The sequence below is a fragment of the Chrysochloris asiatica genome, unplaced genomic scaffold, assembly GCF_000296735.1.
Source record: "Chrysochloris asiatica unplaced genomic scaffold, ChrAsi1.0 scaffold00145, whole genome shotgun sequence".
Taxonomy (NCBI): Eukaryota; Metazoa; Chordata; class Mammalia; order Afrosoricida; family Chrysochloridae; genus Chrysochloris; species Chrysochloris asiatica.
Window position 1 is genome coordinate 8,345,895 of NW_006408663.1, and position 5,795 is coordinate 8,351,689.

The 5,795-nt window shown below is 35.4% G+C and overlaps 1 pseudogene; it reads left to right on the plus strand.

Annotated features, from left to right (window-relative positions):
• The first annotated feature begins 2,403 nt into the window (after positions 1–2,403).
• Positions 2,404–5,795, plus strand: part of LOC102814634 — a 26,766-nt pseudogene continuing 23,374 nt past the window's right edge.

Sequence of the window (5,795 nt, forward strand, 5' to 3'; positions counted from 1 at the left end):
CAGCACTTAACAACAGCAACAACAATGGAGTTCTGGTGTGGTGCTGTGGGTTAATGTGACAGAATGCAAAACCATTTGAACTGCCTGACCGATGGTTCAAACTTGCCAGTCGCTTCCCGGAAACCCTATACAGGGTCGCTATAGATTGGAATCGACTTGACGGCACTTAACAACACAACAGTGGCTAATGATCATGAAAATGTCTTCATATTTTATTTGGCTGCTGATTGTCTCCCTCAATGAAGTGTGTGTTCATATCTCGTGCCCTTTTAAAATTGGGTTGTTTGTTTTTTTCTTGCAGAGGTGTTGTAGTTGTAGTTGTCTATAAATTTTAAAGATTAGCCCCTTCTCTCCACCTTATCGGTTTGTCAGTTTGTCACATTGCTGTGGCATATGTACTGTGTGTTGCTTTAATGCTGGCAACTATGCCACCAGTATTTTAAACACCACTTGGTCACCTATGATGAACAGGTTTCAGATGACCTTCCAGATTAAGACAGACTAAGTAAATCTATTGAATAGTAGTGGAACATTGACAGATGGTGGTGGTAGTGTACTCTGGATGTGGTTCTGACACATAGTGTATAGACTTTCAGAGGCTTTAAATCTTCACAGAAGCAAGCCTCATGCTTTTTCAATGGGGCTGATGGTAGATTCACACTGTTGACCTTTCAGTTAGCAGCCCAATGCATAACCACTATGTTAACATGAAAGAGTATGACTAGCAGAAGAATATCAGATATAGTGCCAGAAGAGGAGCCCCTTAGGTTGGAAGGTAGTCACATATGACTGGGAAAGAGATGCCTCCTCAAAGTAGAATTTACCGTGACGATGCAAATATAGTAAAACTTTCTGGATCATCATTGCTAATGGGGCACAATTCAAAATTAGCAGAAACAGCTGTAAGCATCCTTTAATAATCAGAACATGGAATGTATGAAATATGAAACAGTGATAATTAGAAGTTTTCTAAAGTGAAATGTAACAAATCAAGATGGATATCCTAGTCATTAGTGAGTCGAAATGTACTGGCATTGGCCATTTTGAATTGGACAATCATATGATTTATTATACCAGAGATGACAAGTAGAAAAATAGTAGAGTCACATTCATTATTAAAAATAGCATTTCAAGATCTATCTTGATGTATAATGCTGTCTTTTATAGGGTAATACCCATAAGCTTACAAGGAAAATTAGTTAATACCACCATTATTCAAAATTATACACCAATCACTAAAGCAAATGAATATGAAATTGAAGAATACTACCAAATTTTTGAGTCTAAAACTGATCAGAAACATAATGAAGATGTATTGATAATAACCAATGATTGAAATACAAAGGTTAAAGGCAAAGGAAGGATAAGCAGCTGGAAAATATATCCTTGGGGATAGAAATGCATAACAGAATTTTGCAATATCAAAGACTTATCCATTGCAAATATCTTTATTGAAGGAGATAAAAGATAAATGTACATGTGAAATAAAAATAAGCCAAGTTGATAATATCTGTGAGAAGACTAAGTGGAAAAACTCCATCTCATCAACCAAAAACACACCATCAATTGCTTATTTCCAAGTTCAATCAAAAGCAGTAGAAAACAAGTCCATGTGAGCAAAACTATGACCTTGAACATATCCCACCTGAATTTAGAGGTTATCTGAATAACAGATTTGATGCATTAGACACCAATGACAGAAGACTAGAGAGTTGTGTAATGACATAAAAAAATTGCATACAGGTTGAAATCAAAAGTTTATTCAGAAGAAAAGAAAGAAGGAAAAGGTCAAAGCGGAGGTGTAAATAGACTGAAACTTGATTTCCAGCAAAGAGCTGCTAAAGCAAATAGTAGAAATGAGTAGGTAAAAGAGCGGAATAAAAATTTCAAAGGACACCAATAGAAGACAAAGCCAAATATTAGAACAAAATCTGCAAAGAACTAGAGTTAGAAAATCTAAACGGAATAAATCCTCAACATTTCTCAAGCTGAAATGACTGAAAAAAATATACTAGCCTCAACTTGCAGTATAGAATGTTTCAATGGGTGTGGTGCTGTGGGCTAATGTGTCAGACTGCAAAGTCATTTGAACTGCAATGTCAGTAGTTCAAGCTCACCAGCTGCTCCTTTGAAACCCTATATAGAGTCACTATGGGTCAGAATCGACTCAAAGGCACTTAACAACAGCAACAACAATGGGGAAAATATTTAATGATGCAGAAAGCATAAAAAGAATGAAAGAATACACAGTTTCTGTACAAAAAAGAAATGGTCAATGTTCAAATATTTCAAGTGTTAGCACATCTTCAAGAGCCAATTATACTGAAGGATGAAATCCAAGGTGCACTGAAAGCATTAGAAAAAAAAAAAAGGCTCTGCTCTTTTGGCTCTCTGAGCAGCACCATGGCGGTCTGCAAGAACAAACGCCTTACAAAAGGTGGCAAAAAAGGAGCCAAGAAGAAAGTGGTTAATCCATTTTCTAAGGAAGATTTGTATGATATCAAGGCACCAGCTATGATCAATGTAAGAAATAATGAGAAAACATTAGTCACAAGGACTCAAGGAACCTAAATTGCATCTGAAGGACTCAAGGGTCATGTTTTCGAAGTGAGTCTTGCTGATCTGTAGAATGATGAAGTTGCATTTAGAAAATTCAAGCTAATTACTGAGGATGTTCAGGGCAAAAACTATTTGACCAACTTCCATGGCATAGATCTTACCTGTGACAAAATGTGCTCCATGGTCAAAAAATGGCAGATCATGATTGAAACTCACATTGATGTCAAGACTTCAGATGGTTATTTACTTCCCCTGTTCTGTGTTGGTGTTACTAAAAAATGCAACAACCAGATTCAGAAGACAGCTTATGCTCAGCACCAACAGGTCCGTCAAATCTGTAAGAAAATTATGGAAATCATGACCCGAGAGGTGCAGACAAATGACTTGAAAAAAGTGGTCGATAAACTGATTCCAGACAGCATTGGAAAGGACAGAGAAGGCTTGCCAGTCTACTTACCCTCTCCATGATGTGTTTTTTAAGAAAGTAAAAATGCTGAAGAAGCCCAAATTTGAGTTGGGAAAACTCATGGAGCTTCATGGTGAAGGCAGTAGTTATTGAAAAGCTACTGGAGATGAGACAGATGCTAAAGTTGAACGAGCTGATGGCTATGGTCCACCAGTTTAAGAATCTGTTTAAAATTCAGACTTTTAATGGTGACAAATAAAATATCTTATTTGTGAAAAAACAAAAAACAACAACAAAAAATCAAAACAAGGCTCTGAGAATAGATAGAATACAATTGAAGTCTTTCAAAATACTGATGTAGCACCAGAGGTACACACTTATCTATGCCCAGCAATTTAGACGATAGCTATCTGGCTAACTAATTGGAAAAGATCCATACCTGTGCCTATTCCAAAATGAGGTGACCCAACAGAATGTGAAAATCATCAGACAATATCATTACCTATTCAAGTGAAATTTTGCTAAAGATTATTTAACAATGACTGCAACTATGCAGTGACAGAATGGTCAAAGGTTCAATCTAGAGTCAGACAAGGATGTGGAATGAGGGATATCATTTCTGATGTCATATTGATTGAAAGGAGCAAACACCAGAAAGATGTTTACTTGTGCTTTATGACTATGCAAAAACTTTTTTCTTTATTGACAATCCAAAGACAAGTTATCGATAACATTGTGAATAATGGGTAATCAATCTGTAACACTTAACTGTGTTCATGCAGAACCTGTACAAAGAACAATAGGCCATGATTTGAACAGACAAAGCAAACAGTAAATGGTTTAATATCAGGAAAAGTGTGTGAGGGTTGTGTTCTTTCACCATTCTTGTTCAATCTGTATGATGAACAAATAAACTGAGAAACTTGAATATATGATGAAGAATGTGGCATCAAGATAGCTGGAAGATTAATTAACAGCCTGTGATATCTGTGATATTTCAGATTCCATGCTGAGAGTGAACAGAAATTAAAATAATTAGAGATAAAGATCAAAGCCCACAGTCTTATGTATGGTTTGCAACTTAATGTAAAATTATAAAACAAAAACTGGACCAATAAATAATCAAATTATAATTGGAGAAATGATAGATATTAAATAGCCAACACTCATAGAAGCAGCAATCAAGACATTAAATGAAGTAGTGTTGTAGGCAAAACTGCTGCACAAGGTATCTTTTCAGTGTTCAGGAGTAAACATATCAGTTTGAGGACTAAGGTGCCCTTGACCCAAGCCATTGTATTTTCAACAGCCTCATATGCATGTGAATGTTGGACAGTGAATAAAGAAAACATTAGAAAAATTGATGCAGTTGAGTTATGGTGGTAAAGAAGAATTTTACAGGTACCGTGGACTCTTAGCAGTACAAACAAATGTGTGTTAGAAAAGTACAACTGGAATGCTCTGTACAAGTCTGAGTGATAAAACTCATCTCTCATATGTCCCTGAAGAAGGACATCATGCTTGGTTAAGTGGAGGGTCAGCAACAAAGGGAAAAACCTGATGCAAATGGATTGGCACAGTGTCTGTAGCAATGAAATCAAGTGTAACAACAATTGTGAGACTGGCACAGGTCTAGTAGCATTTCATTCTTTTGTGCATAAGGTCACCATTAGTTGAAGTCAACTCAAAGGCACCTAAAAATAACAATCATCCCTTATATGATGTCATTAAAAAGAATATTTTCCCAGTCTGTGAGCTCCCTTTTTATTCTTGTGACAGAATTTTTGATGCATACATCTAATTTTCAGGAGCTCCCAGTCATTTATTTTGTCTTCAGCTATTTGTGGGTGTTTGGAGCCCTGGTGTGATGCTGGACTTCAAGTTTGGTTTGAACTGCAAATTTGGTAGTTCTAGCTCACCAGTCTCTCTTTGGAAACGTCATAAAGGGTCACTATGAATTACAGTTAAATCGATGGCACCAAACAACAACAACATCTGTTTAGTAATGATTGATAGTGTATTAATGTCATGCAATAGAAAAGCTATATCTGTACTTATTTTTTCATTGATATCATTATAGTTCTAGAATTTACATTTAGAATTTAATTAACAATGAGTTGTTTTGTATATGGCAAGAGATATGAGTTATGCTTCATTCTTCAAATGGATTTCCAATTTCACCAGTGTCATTTGTTAAAGTGACTATCTAATCTCTTCCCAATTTAATGTATTTTGGCACTTTATCAAAAATCAGCTTTCTTTATGTGGAGTGGTTTACTTCTTAGTTCTCAATTCTGTTCCATTGATATATGTATCATTGATTGTACTTGGAAATCCATTTGCAGCACTATTCATGATAACAAAGAGATGGAGCTAGCCTACATTCCCATCAACAGAAGAATGGTTAAACAAGCTATGATACCGATACACAATGGAATATTATGCAACATTGAAGAATAGTGAAGAATGTGAAAAACCACCTCATAACATTGATTAACTTGGAGGATATTATGTAGAGTGAAATTATTTAATCACAAAAGGACAAATATAGCATGAGAATACATAGAACCAGCTCAAACACAATTAACAACAACAGCAACTGTTGTAGTAGAAAGTTTATAAAAGATTTTCTTGTTATATGGGACATTCTATGATGTTTATAGAGCAGATGAAAGGGTAGAAAAAATAATAGATAGTATTTACCTCTATCCACTTTGTAAGTATTTACCTCTATCAACTTTATTTTCTAACAATATATTCCTGTTTTATATATATATAATTAAAAATAAACTTGTTGTTGTTGTTAGGTGCCATCCAGTCGGTATCGACT